A 21,289-nucleotide genomic window follows, 5' to 3' on the forward strand; every position below is an offset into this window, starting at 1 on the left:
TGAGACACCTGACCCCTGGGATGGAGGAGGTGCCCCACAGAGACATGATGGGGTCTGGCGCATCCACAGCCATGTATAAAACCAGAATCAGATGTGTAGAGCTGTCTGCATCTATTGCTGCCAAATGGTAAATGCTTCTCATTTAAAGGGATGGCCACTCAGTTGGACGGTCACACTTCCCTTAATTGACTTATTTATTTCTTTAACTTGTGTTAACTGTGGTTCAGCACTCAGAGTCAGGATCCCTGTTGCTTTCACTTCTCCCATTGCACAGGAAGTGTCCCAGGTAAAGATGTATTTGTAGACTGACCAGGAAGGTATGTATGTATTTTTAATTTGTCCCCCTGATGATGCGTTGGCCAGACGATAGCTGGGCTCACAGGCATTACTCAACGTGCTGGAGAAACTCCACAAGCACAGAAACCACAGAACATTTTATGGGGAAGGGGAACATAGTCAAAGGGAGTGGAAAACAGGGACCCGGACTCTTCTACAGTCGCATCCTAAAGACAGCATCCATGCTCTGAGCCTTACAAGACTACTTAGCACAACCTGTGATGTCCTGAAGAGATGTCTAATACGAAAAGTTGCTTTGCAACTAAAGCACGCTGTGTGGGGCAGATCTTTGCCCTCAAATCATATCGATCATCTTGAAAACACCCACACACACCCTGCCCGCTCCCCACTGCAATTTTTCAGGGCTGAGGAAAGCTGCAAGCCCTGAGGCAGCCTGCTTACCAGTCATTCCTGCAGATATCCTCTCTGCCCATTCTTATCTACAAACCCCCACCCTAAGCTTGCTTAAGGCACTGGTATCTAGAGCACGCTGGCTGGAGCTCAGCAGCCATCTGGAAGAGCCTTGCTTCCAAGAGGCAGCTGGAGAACCAGTGCTGAGCACCCAAAGAGCTACACAGAGAGTGCCCAGCATGTTCCTGCAGGACCCAACACCAGTGGACAATGCACCTTCCTGTAGCGTTCCTGTACTGCTGGGCTACAGGGGTCGTACTGTAGGAGATGGTGTGCATCCTGACACCAGGGCATGCAAGTTATGAAATCAGCCTCTGAGGCTGTGGGGTCATTCCAGGAAGACACCAAGCATCCAGTTGAGCTCAACAGGACAAGGCTGGATGGCAAAAGAGCACCACAGGAGTCATCACAAAAGCCTTCTCCAGCTCATTAGCCCCCCTTCCTTTCTTTCACCATTCCAATTTGATGAGTTCCTTGAAAGAGCAAGGTCAAAGATGAAGAAAGCAGTAAATATTTGCACTGAGGGAGACATTGTGAAAAGCTTGCATGGCAGAAAGACCACAAAAAAATCAAATCCATCCTGGGCGTTTTCACCATCTGGAGCAGCATTCACTCAAATAAGGTCCTTGCAGGGATTTCCCCATTACCTACAAGCTCAAGTTACTCTGTATAATGCTGAAACTACAGGAAAAAAAAAAAAGGTGCCAAGGCTCTTCAGAGATGGCAAGTATCACCAGATTGCCCTAAGATAACATCCTGATCCGCTCTCTCCTCCTATTCCACATCAGCTGCAGGATACCAGGTATGCATTGACGGTCATGGCACAGCCATGGGCACAGTTCGCCCCTCCTGGCTCCAAAGAGATGCGACTGCACGGAGCCAGGGCAAGATGCTGAGGGCTGCCCTTATTGCACTTCATCTGCATGAATTCCAGAGAGCCTCTGGGAACTGGAGATTTGTCAGCATTTCCCATCTCACGTTTCCTACTGGAAATCCCTGCAGCTGGTGAGATTCTGTAATAGGTACCATTTAGCTAGCTAATGAAATCCACATGTAATCGTCAGAAAGATAATTGGCACATTAGGACTCTGAGATTTGCACTTGGCCTTTTGCAGTTTCCATCTTACAGCATGGCAGCTGCAGGAATGGCCAATGGGCACCACTTAACAGCGCTCCACCTCGTGGTCCTTCCTCCCCAAGATTCAAAGTTCTACCTGCACAAAAGGCAGTTTAAGGGTTTGTGGTTTAATGCAACGTGGAGAAGGCTTCTCACCTCTCCTGATGACAGCACACTGCTGTGTGTCTCACCTTTTTGGGTGGAGGCAGGCACTCTTCCTTATCATCGTATCCTCCTGCAACTTGTTCCAACAGGCATTAATGCTGACTACCCTACATGCTTCTATCATCTGCAAAATATGTCACTTCATCTACTTCCTCCGTGGGGAATTCTGCTACAACCTTTTTCCACCAGGAGAGCTTACCATGTATTCCATGCTATGATGCTGTGATTCCTACCCCTCAGCCAGCTACGAGGACCGCCTTCACCTCCTGCCGTAACTTACAGCCAGAGCCTTTGATGTGAAAACTTGACAAAAGCTTTCTGGAAATCCACGTACACTCCACAGTTTGGATAGAGCTCCTGGTGGAAAATGGCCAAAAATGCAAATTCTGTACAATCATCTAAAGTACATTTTTCCTTAGGTTGAGCACTAAGGTCCCTCGGTGGAGGGAAAGCCAAACCTACCACATGGAGCTTTACATCCAAGGCTCGTGGTTCAGGCCAAGGTACGACTTTAAAGGAGATCCTCTGATTTTCTGTAGAAGCCTTGCAACGTGTGAACGTGTATCCAGACAACCACAACGCTTTGGGGCTAGGATGCCATCTGGAAATCATTAGAAAGCACAGACTCACTCATGGGATTTCATGCACTTCCCGTCCGACATGGGAACAGTCTGTTCCTCATTGTTCGGCTGCTTCTGTTCCTCAACACATCAGCTACAGACAGGAGAGACAGAGCAAGTGTCTCCATGCTGTGAGGTGCCTTTTTCTTCCTGTCCTTTTAATTCACTCCTTCGCCCCCAGTTTTAGGGCAGTAAGTTCCATCGCTCCCTCCCACACTCGAGCACGCAGGGCCTTATGGGAGCCGGGCAGCCTGTAACTTCTTTGCTGAGGCCCGAAGCCAACTGGAATGGGGACTTTTGGCTTTTCAGGTCTTTTCTTTGTGCATTTGTGTTTGATTTTGATTTTTTTTTTTTCCTAAGTACAGAACAACATGGCAACACAGCACAGAATAAACTTCGTTCCTCTTCTAATTCATTTCACAAACTAAACGGGATCTGGAGCTTTCCTGAGCTGCCTTGGGGACCCTCTGGAGCGTCTCACATGTTCATATTTCAGCCTCCTTTCTGTCTGCATTTTATGCATTCTTCCTCCAAAACTTCTCAGCTTCCTATCCCAATTCTTCCCTGCGTTTAGGGGAATATTTTTTTTTACAGGCACATTGAGGCTGCAGATAAAACATGAAAAGCCCAATTCTCCATGGCTACACGGGTTTTTGCAGTCACTTCCGCTACTGAAAAGCAAACTAAAATGTCACCAGGAGTATGTTTTATTTATACTCACTTTCTGCTAAGTCAAGGAGACTAAAAATGCTGCTCTGTAGCACATCCTGACCAGTTGTCCTGATGTGATCATACATCTCAAGGGTGGAGAAGCAGCAGGTAACACACGTCCAGGTGCAATCACTCAGGGACCTCCCAGCCCTGCAATGCAGAAGAGACAAAGCCAGAACATCTGGATGTAGCCAGACCAGTTTGTGCATATTTACTGAACAAGCTTATTTACAATCTATTTGTTTCCACGCAGTTTCATCACATTCTTAACGTTGTGTCAAGAGCAAAGGCAGAGCTCTCAACATGTTTAATGACCAACGATGGCCCCAGGAGGAGTCACGCGATGGTGTGAGAAAGAATGCTGCTCTTCAGAACTTCAGCCAAGCAGAAACACCTCCACAGAACTCTCTGAAAAGGAGTGGAGAGGGAAGAAGCTTGGAAAGGAAGACAGCAAACGCCAGGAAAACTGAGGGCAAATGAAAGGAAAGCAAAATATTTTAACAACTCGTTATTCTACTAAGCTCATGGTTATGTCTTCATGCCCAACTCACGTCCTCTGAGTCTCTGCCATAAGCAGTGCTGCTTAGCTGCGTACGCTGTGCAGTTGTGGCCAACCCAAGGGTAGGATATGCTGGGATGAATGGATGCGGGGCTGCTGAGCTATTTTTCCAAGAGGAAACATCCCAAATCTGCTAAAAACAGCAACAGCTGAACGTTTTGAACCACTGAACCTCAGCAGCACTCTATTTGTTGCATAGGAAGCAGGAAAGATATCATTGCTTTTATTGCCTCTTGAACGTCACCTGGCATCCTCTGCTCTGGGATAACGCACTCTAATTGCACAGCCAGCCTTCCAAACACACTCTGCAAGCCTGCCGCATGTGGCACTTACAGTCACAGTAATAACACAACAGCCAGCCAAGAAGCACAGCACAAACACACCTCTGACCTGCAAGTGACCCACTAATTAGTGGCTGCCCAAGGTTAACGAACAGAGTGCTTCGTACAGGGAGGAGCGTTAGCAGCGCGAACTCCAACCTCAGTAAACTGGTAAATCTATGCCAGGAGGTGTTTACACATTCATTAGCGATGTTGGCAAGACAAAACACAACAGAAAATCCCCTTCCCGTTAATAGTGCGCTCAGAATAAAATGAGAGGTCTCTTTTTCCTGCACGTAACGATTACCGCAGAGGTTGAATTGTAACTACAGAATTAGGCACTGCAATTTGGGAACTGCCAGCAATCAGCTCGCAGAGGCTCAGGATGCTTTGCCAGGAGTTGCCTGCCATGGCTATGGAGCCAAGCATCTCGTTTTATCCCACGACTGATAGGAAAATGGTGCTGGACACCCCAGATTATAGCTGGACTGGCACTTCCAGAGAGCTGGAAGCATTCGGCTCCACAGCAGGGTGAGGGTTTGGACAGCCCTGGGCTGCACACTGGGACAGAGCTTTTGCTCTCATTGGGTTTGACATCATCCAGATCTGAGAGGTCTCATTTCCACCCTCGTACCTCCTCTCCTCCCAGCAGGAGGATTACACTGCAATAATCCAGGAAAAGGCAGATCTCACCCCACTGCTGCACCCCCTGGGGGCAGAGATAGCCATGATTTAGGGTCAACTCCACTTAACCAGCCCTACCCAACCCAGGAGCTTTGGAGTAAGTGTGGCTATTTGTCTGTTAGGTGCTCATATGAGGACACAAATAAGTGCCTGTTGCCTCCAGTCAGATTTATCAAAGCAGGTCCCAGCTCTGTTGTTGCAGCAGCAAATCAATAGCAGAGTCCCTCCTACAAACTGCTGATCCTGATCTCCATCACACAGTGGCATGTACATGTCCCAAAATGTACTCAATCCTCAGTGAAACCCCCTAAGGCACGATCTAAACCTGAAAAGAAATATAGCAGGAGAACACTGCAGAGAAACCAACAGGAGCACAGATATCCCCAGCAAGAGCAAGGGCTCTGCAGTCACAGCCCTGTGTGTAGGTGACGGATGGAACACGAGCGGGGATTGCTACTAAGAAAATGGTAACAGCTATTTGTACGTCAAAGGATTGATTTTGGTGGGAAAGCCCTTTCTTGACAACACCAAAAAGAAAAGAACAGGAGCTATTTTTGTACTTCCTTTTTACAGAAGGAGAACGTGCACACTTCCAACTCAACCATATCAACCCCAACGGCCTTCTGAAGATCTCCCATTTGGGAACAGGAGTGCCAGCCCTGCTGACAAAACTGATCACCTCTAAGAGCTACTAACACTTGTTGTGCAGAAAGCAACTGCTTCTCGTGCAGCCCCCCGTGCCCAGGATTCTCTCATCACATCCGACCCAAGAAGGAGAGCTTTTCTGCACATCACAGACTGGGTATCTTAGGGGAGAGAAGAGTCCCATTTCCTTGGCAAACTCATGGGTTCTATCCACTAAGTTGACCTCTCTCTGTTGCTGCCAAAGTAAGGAAAAACTTCCTTCTTTTAAGGCAGGTTAAATCCTGCTGGAAGACATGGAGCAGAGAGCACTGCACTTCAGATAGGTATTTTTCAGCTACATTTGGGTGCAAAGATCTCCTCTGATCTGAGCAGGGATGCTCAGCAGAGCTGCTCCAAGTCATGGGTGGTGAACACAACTCCTCTTTGGTCCACTCCTGGAGGATCAGTCCATGATGGAGCTTCCCCACCACCCCCAGCCCAATGGAGCAATGTGAAAAGCTGGGAATAAAGCATCAGTGGGAACTGGTGCAGCAGCAGACAACACAGGTGGGCAAAGGCTGAAAGAAGAGCAACCAGCACACTGGAAACAGAGGGGTTTCGGCCAGCACCAGGGGACGGAGCAGAGGATTTCCAAGCATGGTTTGCTGCATCCTGATCTGGAACAAAGATAATGCAGCATGCTGGCTTTCCCTGGAGAGGTGGAGTTCAGCTGTCAGTAACTGTGGCTTATTCACTCTGCTGCAGCCTACCAGGCACAAAGCAATCTCTGAAGGAAAAGAAAAAAAAAAAAGAAAAAAAAAAAGAGCTCTTTTCCCCCTATTGGAAGATGAGGGGATTTTTGCTCTAATCCCTGAACAAACACATTTAATGCCATTAAACACTCACTGGCATTATCGAGACGTATCACTCTCATGCTGCTGCATGCAGAGCGCAGGCTGGGTTTCAGAGAGCTGAGCTCCTGTGATCACTTTGCACTCACAATCTGCCCTCAGTGGAGGGGGAAAAAAAGAACCTCTCCTTTATCACTGTTCCCTGGGAACAGGAGGAAAGCGGTGAGTTGACTTCAGGGAAATAAATAGTTTGGAAGACTTTATGGGCCAACATCTGCAATTAGTTTTGAAGAATCAGCGCAAATAATCTCAAAGCAAGTCAGGTCTCTCTCCTTCATCTCCCCCTTCTGCAGCCTTTTTCTCCTTTATCCCAGTTTGCCCATCCTGCTCTTCTCACCAACAACTGGCACACATCAGAGAGAAGCAGTCTTCACTTTCAGGGCAAGAGGATAAGGAACCAAAAGGAGAAAGAGAACGACAGCTGGGTAGGACATTCCCCAGCTCCTGATGCTCTTCAACACAAAATATTTTCCCTTCTAGCTTAACACTGGAAAAAGAAATCAGCAATATTGCCTGAGCCAATACCGAAGGAATGGAGCAGATGTCAGTGTTTGTTTCATCTAAAATCAAATCATTTTCTGTTAAATGGGGAGACAGCCTTACATGCTTTATGTTTTAATGCGAATAACTGATAATTTCAAAGCAACACAGCATCTCTTTGAAAAAACGCATTCCTGGAACTGAGATTATAATGATCTCTCTCTCACTAATCACCATTTAAAAACCTGGATTTCTTGAGACCTGCATTTCCCAGACATTCCTGACCAGCTCCTTTCTGGGTTACAGGGATCAGATAACACTGTGGGTAGGAGCTCAGCCCACTGATGCGAGGCGTTGGACGGGTGGCCCATCTCCAGCACACCCAGAGCCTGCAACCACCTGACTGCCGCTCCACGCCCCGAGGGCAAGATGAGCTCTGCAGATGCTCATCCTTTTGCCCATCGCTGTGGTAGGTCTTCTCCAGGCTCCAGGTGAACCAGATAATATGCACAGCAATAAATACTTGCAAAAAAAAAAAAAAAAAATTGGAAAGGATCTAAAATCACATTTTTGTAGGCTTCATGCAATGCCTCTGCACAAAGGGCATCTGCCACTCCATCTCTTCCCATCACAGCATCCTTTGAAGCATGTAGTTGTACTTACAGATATAGAGTCAGCTAGGCAATTCCCGTCACCATATGGAGCCCTACAGGACAAACCAGAGTATCCCTCCATGGGAGCAGCAACAAGGACAGGACCACCCTGGCTGGTGACTGCACCCATCTCCCTCCTCCTGCTGCATCCTCACTTCCTCACCACCTCCAGCTGCCCATCAGCACTGCCTCCCTGACTGCACCATACTACCAGCACAAACTGCAGCTCCTTCCTGCACTGGAACAGGTCAGAACAGCTTTGCTGGGGGACTTGGAAAGGGTGGACAAAGAGCTGGGAGAAGTAACCCCTACAGCCACAACAGCTTTAGCCTGAGGACAAATCCCCAGCTTTACAAATGCCCTCTGGTTTGCGTTAGGGACACTTTCTTAAGGTCAGGGACATTATGACAGCATCATGTCAGCCAGCAACAATGCTGCTCTGCTCTGCACAGGGACTGGCAGTGACCATTCCATCACAGCTCCACTTCCACCTTGTACAAAATAAAGCTGCAGTCATCCCTTCAGAGGAGGAAGGCATTGGCTTCCTAGGACTGTAACGATGATGAGGAGTTTAAACGTAACCACAAATATAAAACTTTAAAACTCTCATAAACAGATCTGAAAGTGAGCCAGAGGAACTGGTGTGAATGTGAGCTACTCCAGTACAAAGCAATAAGAAAGACACAGCCATAAACCTGGGCAAGAGGGAAGGGGGGGAAATCAGCAAAGACTTGTGGGGTGTTTTTTTTTTTTTTTTTATGTGTGCAGGAATTAGCTTGAAAATAGGACATTTTTATAAGTGGTGCAAGATTGATTCTACTTTTTTCTTTTCTTTTCTTTTCTTTTTTGCATACATTAATTGGTGAGCAAAGCCAGCATGCAGACACATGCCAAACGCAGATGTGTCGGCCCAAAGTTCTTCAGATGGCCCCCAGCCAGGTAAACATTTGACCCAAAAGCCCACCTAATTTCAGTGGGCTGAAGTCTGGAAAAGTGATTAACTATAGAAAGGCCAGTGTATGGCTCCGTACCTGGGGAATGCTGGAGCAAAGCAAAGGCTCTCAGGCCCTAATTAAAAACCTACCTCTCGCCCGACGGAAAGCCGGAGCCGAGGAACGAAGCTGGGGCTCTTCCAACAGCGCTCATAAAGCTGTCAATAAGCTGAGAAAGTGGCCTTGATGGTGTGAAAAGTCATCTCTGAGAAAAAATGAAAAAAAAAAAAAAAAAAGCTGCTGTTCAATAAGGCCTAACAAATCATCCAGGATCGTACAAATGGCTAATTTAACAGCAAATTGGTGGTGGTTATGAAATCTAGACAGTCAGCTAGCAAAGACAAGTCAAGAGCGGGGCATTTTGAAGTTAAGGTCAGATTTTATCCCATCTTGGGCCTTTCTGGTGCTGCTCATGGCAGCGCAGCACGGAGGGTTGCACTGCATTGGGAGCACAGCCCACGGCATGGCAGCCCCACAGCCACCGTGCGTGCAGACCCATTTCCAGACAGAGCTCCTGCAGCTGGAAGAAGTCCATCTCCTTATCTTTACAGACTCCAGAGCTTCCAGAGGCCTAGAATGGCTACTTCTCTTCATAAAATTAATGGCATGCTTTTTATGGCTTCCAGCTACAGCTGGGAGCCTGATTCTGCATAGAAGGGACTGTTAATACAATTACTGGGCTGGTTTTACACTGTAAATTCCCCATTGTTTTCTTTTTGCTGTTTGGGAGTCTCTCATGGAGACGTGCCCTGGAAGTCAGGTAGGGCTGTTAGCGCAGCTGGACCCAAAGGTCTGGGGCACTTGCTTTATATAAAACATATTTTCTGGGTTTATAATGGCAATAAAAGCGCTCCCTTCTTGCCAAAACTTGGCACTGACGTTTCAGAGGGGCTCTGGAGAACAGTTTTTGGAAAATTCTGAAGAAAATATGTGCAAACCCCAGGAGTTTTAGGCCCAGAGGCCTCAGGGGGATGGGCGGGCATTCCCACAGTGGCTGCAGAATGCCATAAATGACCCTCAACTGCACACGAGCTCAAAAGGGACTTCCAGCTCCTGACCTCCATTAGGAAGCAGTACAAAATTAACTTAATTGCACACCCACAAACCTCCTGATGTGAATTCAGTTATAAATGTTTATCGCTTGGTGTTTTATACCGGCAGAGTTATCTCCGTGTGGGGAAAATAAGCTGTACCAGTGCAAACCTTCATACTGCTACAGTCATGCCAAGGCAATTCTGAACATGCACACAGTCACATTGGTTTAAAACACGTTCAGTTTTATCCAGCATGGCCATGTTGAGTCAGACATAACCAAACAAGCAATGGAAAGCGAGAAGTGGAAGCACAGCTCAATTGGAGTGCATTTATTTACCAGTAGAAGAGCAGTGAGGAAACAATTTTCTCTTCCCAGAAGAGTTTTTGAGATTCCCCACACTGAACCAAATGTATTTACTCTCAAAAGTCTTCAGGTGGTGAAACACAGGAAGGAGAGGGGAAACCTCATTGGATGAATAAAAAATAGGGTTTTTTGGTGTTTTTATCTTCTTTTTACCTTGTTTTCAGGCAAGATGCAAATTTCAGCCAACAACAGCTTCTTGAAATATATTTCAGAAAACACTGACTCAGGTCATTTAGGAAACTAAGCCAATACAGGAGAAGTGAAGCCCTTGCAAGGATATATCCCAGTTAAGAGCTAGGAAACTGGGAATAAATGGTCAGTTCTTGCAATGGAGCAAGGGCAGCATGGGAGCCCTGGAGAGATCTGTGCCATTAAAAATGGATGCTCACAAATGACCTGGAAAAGGGCACGAGCAGCCAGGTGAGGAAGTCTGCCGACGATGCTAATTTTGAGAGCATCAGGATGAACTGCAAAACAAGTTTATGATACAGTGACAGGTCATCAAATAGCAGATGAAGTTTGATGCAGACAAATGTAAAGGGACTCGCAAAGGGGGAAAAAATCCAAACTTCCTATAGAAAATGATGCGCTCCGAGCTGACCGATACCACACAGGAGCAATACCTTGGGGATGTGACAGATGGATCTGTGAACCACGAGCTCATTACACAGTAGCAATTAAAAAAATCCATCACAGGAAACTATTACGAGGAAAGAACAAACCAGAGAACGTCATTACATCACAGTAAGTCTGTGCTTCCCCTGCATCCTGATCGCTGCAAGGAGACATTCCCTCACCTTAAAGGGGATATCATGCAATTGCAAAAGGTGCAGTGAAAGGCAAGAAGGCTGATCCTGTGGTCACAGATGGGGAGGGTCAAGAAAGCTACAACTCCCCAGCCCAGAAAAGAGTTACCTATAGAAGGAAAGGACTGAAATCCATGAAACAACAGCAACAACTGGTCCTCCTTTCCTTCCTTTTTCCCCGACATGTTTTTTCCTTGCAGAAAGATTTTTTTCCTTGTCATTTACCTTTTCCCTCACAGTCAATTTCTTCTCATTTCCAGACCAAAGCCAATTCTGTAGGGATCCATCACACTTGTTGCTGTTTTCACGGGACAGCAGCCGTGCTGAGTGCTAAGTTAATTAGCCATCAGTTCCCACTTCCTCCACTTCCAGCAGGTTGGAACAATCGCTCCTTTCTAAGCCCATCCTCACTCCCACCATCACCAACACACGTGTGGAGACGCAGGCAGCCTAGCAGGGAGAAGAAGGAATCCTCTAAGTCCTTGCAGCAGAGCAAGACCTCTACAACAAGGGCATGCTGCCACCGTGTGTGCCCACTTGTAAACTTAGAAGCTTTGGGGTGTAAGGCAGGTTGGTACAGCAGCCTTCAATAGCATTGATACAGAACAGGTAACAAAGTAGGTAACAATCCCCAAGGCTTATGAAGGGCTTTTTTTCCTACGGATTATATTCAAAAACTATATAACTGGTAGAACAGGAGACTTACAGGGCAGCCCCAGGCCAGACAGCAGTAGGACCTCTGATCTTGCACTGAATTAATTTTTCTCCTGCACCAAATCCTGGCACAGCCAGTTTCAGTATGCTGAAGCTCCTTCTCTGATGCTGCCTCTCTTCTACTGTTCTAGCTTCCCGCACTGAGGTTAGCCCTGGGCCACGTTCAGATACTGCTCACATCTCATCACGCTGATGACGTGGCTTCATGCATCCATCAGCCACCTCTCTCACAGTAAGAGCACTTCTGATCACTGCAGGTAGCCTTTATCTGCAGCCTAGAAAATACATGCAGCAGCACCTCAAGCGAGAAAGCCTGGAGCGTGTTTTTTCTTGTATTGACTGATACCAGAACAGGGGACAGTATGGGGCCAGAAGTGACCAGAGTGGCATTGCAGAACTTGTCTTCAGGGTATTAGAGCAATCAGCTTTGCCACACTTACCAATATTACCAAATACCTCACTTCCATAGCTTTTCAACACTGACGAGCATCCATGCTACCCTCCCACCACCTCTACTGACAGCCCCACGTTCCTGCAGCCCGGACAAACACAAGAGATGCTAAAGATGCATTTATGTGTCTCCAGAGGCAGCAGCAGTTGAGTTCCTCCATCCCCATGGGAGCTGAGTATGAGGCAGTCTCATTCTCCAGCGTGGCTGCTCCTGCTTCCTCGCAGAGAATGTTTAGGGCACATCAGGGCATTCCCCTGCAGATCTGAAAGCAGATCTTCCAGGGCTGCTGGCTCTCCCAAGAATAGATTCCTGACCTGACCTTACCTTACAGCAGAGACCACCGCTGTGAAATGAAATATGGCTTTGGAAGTTGTGTTTTTATGATCTATGAAATCACCCAGACCTCTTGGGTAAATAAATTCTGAATATGAAGCTGACCTCTTAGCTTTTAGCATATCAGTAAAGCCTTGAGGTTTTTCATTAAGCTTAAATAACATCTAAGAAGGCCCTGTTTTCTACCCTTTCTTAAAAATCCCAAGGAGGTGAAGCCTCATGGTAAATTCTGCTTCAAATATCAGCTGGAGATACAACTTCAATAAGGGTAATACCTTAACTGCAGAGAGCCAGGGGCGAGCGTGGCTATGAACACAAGACTTTTGTACCACATATTCCTCCGTGCCTCTCAAATACTTAATCTCAGTGACTGGTTTCACAGCTCCAGCTGATTTCAGTTGCCGGGCAGCCAAGGGACACAACCCAGACAGACAAGCACCAGATTCCATTCCATGGTCTTGTATCGGCCGCCACAACCAGAGCAATCCCAGCCCAACCTGCCATCACAGCACACGGCCACGGAGGCTCAAGTGGATTAACAAGAGAAGGCCAAGGGTGAAAAGGGACAGAAGCTTCACACACATCCCACACGGCCTTCTAGCACCTCTCCCCTATCTCCAGAAAGTGGATAACATTACTTGGAGGGGAAAACCTCCAGATGCTGCCAGCAGCTGCATCCGTTCCAAAGAAGTGTGGTTAAATACCTCACTGGTACAAATCATTGTAATTTCCCTGAAGTCAAAGCCAACTTGCCACTGCCCAGAAGCGGGTGCACAGGGCATAGTTCATAATGGTTGGATTACAGGAGGTGGTATCCCTGAGCTCCTCAGGCACTTGGCAATTAGAGCCCATCAACATGAACAGAAAGAATCAGCCTTTACATCTCCACCTCCGTGGAAGCAGCGGGTTGGCAAAGCCTTTCCCCTTCTACATGAGCCACTTGGTTCACATTAACTATAAAAACCACGTAAGACTACAAAAGAGTGATTCATAGGGAGAGGCAGAAAAGGAGAAATAGCAGCTCTCAAGTCTTTATTAGGATGCTGGAGTCCTCGACACGGGCTGGAGCACACCCAAACATTGCAGGATCCAGCCATCCTTCAGAATGATGTCACTGAGCGCACCCATGTGCCAGCTGGGTTGTGTAACGTCTCCCCTCTCACCCTCCACCCGCTCCCCCAGCCCCTGGTACAACACTCTCCCAGCTTGCTGAGCTCACTTCCCCTCATAAGACAGATTTTAGATGAAGTGGAGCAATGGTAACCACATGGGCTCATTCACCTTCATCCACATCATCTGCTCCAGCAGGCATGGCCTAGCGGATGCAGGATTTTACACACCGGCTCATAAGGAGAAAGAGCACACAGTCTGGATGGAGCACACCTTGTCACCCACATCATTTTGTTTTCATCTTATTTCTTCATAGCTGGTTTTCCCTCTGTTTTCATTTGTTGGCTCAGCTCCACTCACAGCCTTCTCAGCCCCATAACGCTGCCATGTTTGGGATCTGCTCATTTCCACTTCCCCCTCACTCCCTGCCACCATCCTTCAGTCTGCTAAAGGAGGGCCAGGAAGAGATTGGTAGCATGGCCAGAGCTAGTAACACAGGAGTAGGCATCAGTTATTAGGGTTAAATAACGTGTTACTAGCTAATAGGTACCCTACTGTCATCTGCCGGACTGGTTAAGCATCCTAAACAGAATTCTAACCATAACTTCACCGCTGTCTTCTATTTCAGAGACCCTCTAGAATAAAATTTGGCCATTCACTGGAGTTTCCATTTGCACTGCAACATCCTGGGCAATTTTATAAGAATGGACCACTAGTGTAGGTTACATACAGCAAAGACATTGTCATAGCCTTAATTTAAGGATGGCTACAAATTCCTAGCACATTTTCTGCACAACGATGTCCCCACTCATCACCTCAAAGAAGCAGCTCAGCTGCTCCTCAGTAACCAGAAATGACAAGCTGAGAGTGAGAACAACCATTCTGGAAGACAGCTGAAATCCCCTCATTGAGGACCTTCTCGGGGCCTGAGGAAATCCTTGATGTCCATAAAAAAATATGAACAATTGCACTTTCTCACATCATTTTCCACTAATATACGGCTGGAGCAACTGTCCCAGAGCCATTTATGCTCAGGCACCTTCCACCTCATTTAAAGAGCTCTGTAAGCATGATATCGATAGTTTCTGGTACAGAATAATTATTTATTAATAAGCTCAGAAGATTTCTGGGGGTTATTTACTACTAGATCTAGCATTAGCACACCCAGTGAGCCTCTGCTCACCACTGACCATCAGCCATGTTGGGATGTGTTGGCCTTCCTGGAACAGGCAGCATCTCCATCTTGATGCTGCCTCATTTTTTTTTCCTCCAGCCGTTACCCCAACAATCACCCTTTGTTTTTCTTTTTCCTATCTTGCACGCATTATTCGATGGACTTTCTCACAGCTCACAAGCAATGTTCTCAGCAAATCCGAGCCAAGGTCACGCAGCTGTGCTGCACCAAACCTGGGTCTGAGACAGCTGAGGTCCTGGGCTGTGGGTTACGCTGGGTCATCTTGGCAAGTCAAGGCTTGTTTTTCTGCCTTAAATATCCCAACCGACTCCCCAGGCAGAAATGCACTGCTTAGGAAAGGCAAAATAAAAGAGGGGCTGAGCTCTCGGTGCTCCGTCCTCCAAAAGAACAGCTGGGATCCAGCCCCAGGGTGTGCTCCAAGCCTCCTACACCACTGAGGCCATCTGCATGAGAAATGACTTCTCTGGCTTGAGGGCTTGGGGGATACCCACCTCAAAACTGGATGGGACTGAGCCAGGAAGGAGCATCATTTTCACATCTAGCTCATTGGAAGAGCTTAGAGGCAGGATGGGGAGAAGGGACTCCCGGGAAAACACGGATGAAAGTGAAATGAGTTTGGAGAAAATTAAGAACTGAGAAGCAGTTTTGATGGACAGTTCTCAGTTCGCCCTATCCAACCATTTGCAATATCTGACAGAACACGCTTTAAGAGCAGCAGCTGAATGAAACTGACTTTCCTCCTCCTCTTCACCAGAACCAATGGAAAACCACAAAACCCCCCAGCACCATTTCTCACTTTATCCCCTTGATTCATCAAGCAATTAACTGCACATAGCAGTCTGTGGCTTCAATCTTCATCCGTGAACCATCCGTGAACCCTTGAGTTTCTGAGAGCCACCCTACAACTTCATTACTCAAAGCTGCTCGCCCCAGCACTGGCATGAATCATTGTCACCCAGCGGGTGGTGACTGCCATGAGAACATCTCACAAAGCAGCTTTCACCACCATTAACATCAGGTTATCATCCCAGACTCAACCATTAGACAGTATGCTTAACCAAACCTACACAAAGTCAGCTTTTGCAACCTTTTACAACCCAAAAAGCATCCTTTGGGCTCATCCCATTTGCAAGGATTTCTACATTTCTGCATGGCACTCATTTGTCACCAATGGCGTTTTCTGTCCTTGAAAGTTTCACCTTTATGAGCTTTTAGGTAGAAAGGGCTGCATTGCCCATCCCCACCTAGAAGCACTCACTGTTTGAAAGTCGACATTAAAATACCAACCCAAGGGACCTACAGCAGAGCTGGAAGGAACCTGGGCCAGAATCTGGACTGTAACTCATGGGAACGATGAGTCATTTGAGATGAAACCAGGAGTCAATATTTGACAAATTAACCTTCTCAGAGAAAAGCAAGTCTCTAATACACCTGCTGCAGATGAGAGAGTCAAGATTTAAATAGGCACCAGATTTGCATAATACCCTCACGATAAGCAGCACTACAGCAAAACCCTGCAATGCATGAAGGATTTATTTCATGTCTCATACATTTCTGTATCCCAGAAGAGGCCATTCATCATTGTGCCAATACTTCAGAGATTTCACTGAAAGCTCCAGCAGCTCTAGATTATCAAGGAATTATATATTTTTCCCCACTGAATAATCATTCCCAGAAGCCTGCTAGAAAAAAATTCCAACTTTCATCATGTAGGTTAATGACACTGCAAGAGATGACATTCACTTTTAATGACTACACAGTCAAAGACATTGAAGCCCTGCTTTTTGACCAGCTGAATTGATCTGTTCATTACCCTGTAATTTCCAGCTGTATTTAGATACGCACTCAACATCTCACAGACAGATCTTCATCAATACATCCTCTAAGATGGCTACATACATCCTCTAAGAACGAGAAAGATTTCAAACGTTATTCCACTGTATTGCTAATTAGAGATTCCTCCTGCTTCAGGGACTGTAAGAGTGGACACCCCATTCCTGAGGCCCAAGCTTGACTATTTAATTTTGTCAATACAACATCAGAGGAGAGCCAACGCCAGCTCCAAGCCTGTGTCAGCCACAAGCGGTATATTGAGAGTTAGGAGCTGGTTTGGAGGGCTTAACTCTCTTAAGCTCCTCTTGAGAGCACCAGGCTCGGATATAACGGCAATGAGGATATAAAGCTTTCCTGTAGCAACCGACAGATCGATCGATCCGGGAGCTGCACCAGATTTCTCCCATCTGGAAAGGGCTCTGCATGCAGAACCTTACATTTGGTACCCTGTGAGCAATCTTTAAACCCCCAGCCTCTGCTCTGACATACTCGCAGTTTAATTCAACCAGATTTCCTTCAAGGGGGATGTGACTTTCAGGGTGCAAGGATCGTGTCAGGCAGCGATGTTCAAGAGTGGGAAAACCTTTTGATAAGGGGAAGGAGGTTACTGTAAATCAGAAGATGAAAAATCAGTATAACTGCTGCTGGAATCACTGAAAATTACTGCTGTGCTACTGGTTTCCTCCAAATTTTTTGCTGCCTCTGCAGAGGCCATTGGAAAAAGAACTACCAAAAGTATGCTCATATTTTAAAGGGATGCTGTCAAGGATTGTGAACAGAAAACATGCACCAATCTCAGTGCTATGCTCATGCAGTATGTGTTAACATTTGAAAACCTTTCTGTAGAGTACTAACACACAGTCTCCAAAAGGAGGATGCCAGTGCATGGAGTGCAATTACTACGGGGCATCCTCGGCCTGTATTCACCTGAGCACTACAAATGACCTTGCTCACATAGCTCAGAGGACCTTGCTGCAGGATCAAGGTCTGCCTGTGCCACACAGCCCAGCAGCTCTGAGCCCAGCAACCTGCTGCACCCAGATCAAACACGGCACAGAGCTTCCAAGATGCACCCCATACACGAAGATAGGTGCTGAGATACCCCAACAGAAGGGCTATAGTATCAGCCTAGCCTTTAACAGGCACCCAGAAATACAAAACAAAAACACTGCGAATACTCCCAACTGTGGCTGTACAAAAAAGGAGCATCCTGCTGCTCAGATAGATTTACCTTTTTTCCCCTTACTGCTTTTGCCACACAGCCAAACAGCACCATCACAAACAGGGACAGAGGGGCAGGAGGACTTTATGCCCAAAGCTGTCTGTTCAGCTCCCCCCATCACTCCCATCTCCTGCAGCCACTGCTGTAAGCAGCACCTCCTGCCCCACAGCACTGACCAGCAGAGATGCAAAAAATGGTCCACAACTGCTTAAAAAACAGACAGAGCAGATGCACCCACACCATACAGCAGCCCAGAGGCGGCCACAGTGCTGCCTGCATCCCCCAGCCCCGGGCCAGATGACTTCATCACCCCTCACAGCTGTGAGATCCCAGCAGGGCCGGTCGGTGGGACAGCTGTGTGCTGATCTACAGTAGGAAGCCTCTTTGGTAGAGAAACAAGTAGGAGTGTAATCATTTTTTAAATGAAAACTGATCCAAACCTGACAGGGATGCCAGCACAGACAGAATCCCAGAGGAGAGAGCTTGCTTGGGAGACTGCTGGAATTTCCTGCTTCTGCACCAATCAGAAATAGCACAAGATCACGATGATATATTCCGATGACAGTGGGCCATGTCACTCATCATTTCGCTTTTGGCCTGGAACTTGAAATTAAAGAAGAAATAATGGGACGAAGAAACTTTTTTTTTTTGCACTTAGGTTTCCTCAAAGACTCTTCGGGGAAGTGGAAGTGCTGCTCTTCCATCTGTATCCTTTCACCCATCCCATCTTTATAGACCCTCACCTGGCAAATTACATGTGTTTCTGAAATACGTTCTCAGGAATTCGAGTAAGGGATATTATAGTTATAAACAAGAACATCCGCACTGCCTGGCAGACAGTGCTCACTGTGTTCAAGGGAGAATAAATCAGACATTTCAGAAAGCCTCAAAAAAGAAGGAAAAGGGGGGGAGGGAACTCACGAGGACATGGATCTATATGGATTAGGTGGTTCTCACTCTGAATTTCTGGGCAGCCTGTAACCTTTCATATATCAACACCATCAACAACCCCTGGAGACAGGTAAGAGCTGTTATCCCCACTGCTCTGCTGAGGGAACTGGGACAAAAGGAATGTGCACTCACCGTAACCCAACATCTTGAATGCTGACCTTGTAACCCCCGATGGATACCTTCATGCTGGGCAAGGCTTCCTCTCCCTCAGTCGTATGGAAGTGTAAGGAGCAGTAAATCTGTCGCTGCCTCAGCTCCATGCTGACTAACCCATCAGTCCCCCCACCCGTTCCATGCCGAGCACTGCACAAGGTTTCCAACTCGTAATGACATCATGGTTCCCACTGCTGCGAACCCAGGCCAGAACTCAGGTCCCATGTGTTTGGTACTGCGCATCTACCTGTAACAAACAAGCCAGTTTTTGCAATGAGCAAAGCAAAGAGTAACATAAGCACAATGAGACCCCCGGCGGTACCCAGTCCAAGCCCAAGCAGGGCCTTAGAACCTTTGAAGATGGCAATGCCACGACCAAGAGACCCTGCTGCCTTGCTGTACTAACTTCCTTGGGCTGAGCTTATTATCTCTGCCACTATTTTTACACCACCAGCAGCCACTTCCTTGACCCTGGTCAGCTGCCCAGCCTTCCACCTGCCCACAGCAGCCATCCCCCTACCCACAGCATTGTGTGTATTTCAGGAGTCCTTCCCTTCAGGGCTGAGCAGCTCTACCTTCCCCACCGATTCCATTCCGCACAGCCAGCCCCCATCTAGCCTGATGATGGGAAAAAGGGATGATGCCTATAGGAAAGGTAGCTGGAACCGGTTTGGGGCAGCCAACACCACTCACACAGCCCACTTCTTGCCTGTCTGGACATGGATAGGGCTTCTGGCCCTATCTTGGCAGACCAGATGCACCCGTGAGCCTATTAAACAGGGAAATCTCATCACTGCTTATGGCCCAACCCAAGCTCACATGTGAGCCCTGTATCCCCAACTCCTGGCCCAAAATGGAGGCAGAAGGTTTTCAAAATCTGGACCGAAGCCCAGAGCTAAGTTTTCCAGCTCTGGTCACCTTATTTCACTGGTGCTTTTGCATTGCTGATGTCAATATCGTTTTAGGTAATAATATGTTTCAAGTCAATTCATTGTCTGGCCTTCATGCACATACAAACTCTGACAGGCAAATAAAGAAAAGGAACATATATTTGAGAGATTTAAAAGCTGTTTCCATCTGGATTTGCTTTTAATGGAAACATTCTGTAGGTTTTTGGTTTTGTAGAAGTTGGGGGGGTGGAGTGTGTGTGTGTGTGTGTGTGTGTGTGTGTGTGTGTAATAGAACTTTACTTAGGGGCCAAATTTGCATTAACGGGTCCTGCCAGCCCCTTGAAATACAGACACAGAAAACTGCAATCGAGGTGTTTCAAAACAACAGGACAGACACGGAAGCAGGTATGGGAGATTGCTGAAGCGGTCTCCATTTCGCTGCCTGTTTTGTTGTTGTTTTTTATATGTTTGTTTTCAAGACATGAACTAAAGTGAAAATAGAAGTTTCACGTGCAGATGTCCTCTCACAACTAACCCATATGTACAGCCGCCAGGACTCAAGAACAGCACCATGCACTTGGAGTGCACACAGACCACAGCACCACTAAGCAAGGATATGGATATTTGCGTGCACATTTTGCACACGCAGTTCAACACTTCAGTGCACGCCTACAACAGCAGAGCAGCACGCTCATCATGTCAGCAGCAGTGCAGCAGGTCACCAAAGCAAATAATCCCCAAAGAACCGAATATCGTTCAGCATCCAAGGGCTTTAAAAAGCATCGGCAACGGAGGAGAATGAGACCATTCATTTCTCTGCAAGCATTTACTGTGATTCTTACTGCAAACATTCATTTTGATAGATCCATGTTATTACAAGTATTTGGCAGAGAACAAAATGGCAATGGAGTCGTTTCCCTCCCTCCCATATGACAGAGCAGAAGCTGCTCCATGGAACAGCAGAGCTCCAAACACCCCAGCAGCAGTCTGTCATGGAGAAACCTGCACAAGGTTTGCAGCTGGGTGGCACAAGACACGTCCAACCTTCCTGTAGGCATCACATACAAACACATAAATCAGGAGCGCAAGCTTCCCAGGAACCACAGTCCAACACCTCTGTGTTAGGGGTTCTACCCAAATTCCACCACGCAGGAAGATTTCCAAGTCTGCCCCACACTTTCTGTTATTCTTTGATTATACTGACATCTAAAGGTCATCAAATTAACTGTACTGAGCTTCCTGGCCCGATCCTTTCCACTTCATCTCAAACCAGTCAACGTTTGTTACACTGTTAAGAGAAATGGAAAACTGGTAAGGTAGCAAAGATCTTTCTTTGGTTTGTTTAAATGACTTAAGACCTCTTAATATTCTTTTCCCTAAATTCTGTTGTTACAAATACATCTGAAGGCTCAAAAAGACACAACATACTGCCTATCATATGTAAGGTAGTGAGCCTAATCTTCTTTATTACACCACTGGCTTCTAAGAAGCTCCAGGGTTCCAGCAATATACGGAGGAATCAATATGACCCATAAATCATAACTTTCAACAGTAAATCTTTCTGTTATAACAATTCTTACAGTCTACACTCATCCAACCAGCTGGGCAGGGATACTTCACTCAGCCCCAAAACAATATCTCTGCATGGT

At 46.9% G+C, this 21,289-nt stretch overlaps 1 long non-coding RNA gene across 34 annotated transcripts in view; it reads right to left on the bottom strand.

The window, feature by feature from the left end:
* The window catches only part of LOC101750578, a 235,925-nt gene that overhangs the window by 100,281 nt on the left and 114,355 nt on the right, over nt 1-21,289 (bottom strand). For 28 of the 34 annotated variants that reach the window (XR_005840635.2, XR_005840641.2, XR_005840620.2 and 25 more), the window contains exons 3-8: nt 18,730-18,997; nt 18,087-18,249; nt 8,676-8,788; nt 3,371-3,510; nt 2,492-2,630; nt 2,229-2,386 (exon numbers count right to left, since the gene is read on the bottom strand). This is a non-coding gene — a long non-coding RNA (uncharacterized LOC101750578). The remainder of the gene's footprint in view (nt 1-2,228; nt 2,387-2,491; nt 2,631-3,370; nt 3,511-8,675; nt 8,789-18,086; nt 18,250-18,729; nt 18,998-21,289) is intronic. The other 6 variants (XR_006931744.1, XR_005840625.2, XR_005840634.2 and 3 more) reach the window with 5 other exon arrangements.

This window comes from Gallus gallus, chromosome 18 (assembly GCF_016699485.2).
Source record: "Gallus gallus isolate bGalGal1 chromosome 18, bGalGal1.mat.broiler.GRCg7b, whole genome shotgun sequence".
Lineage (NCBI taxonomy): Eukaryota > Metazoa > Chordata > Aves > Galliformes > Phasianidae > Gallus > Gallus gallus.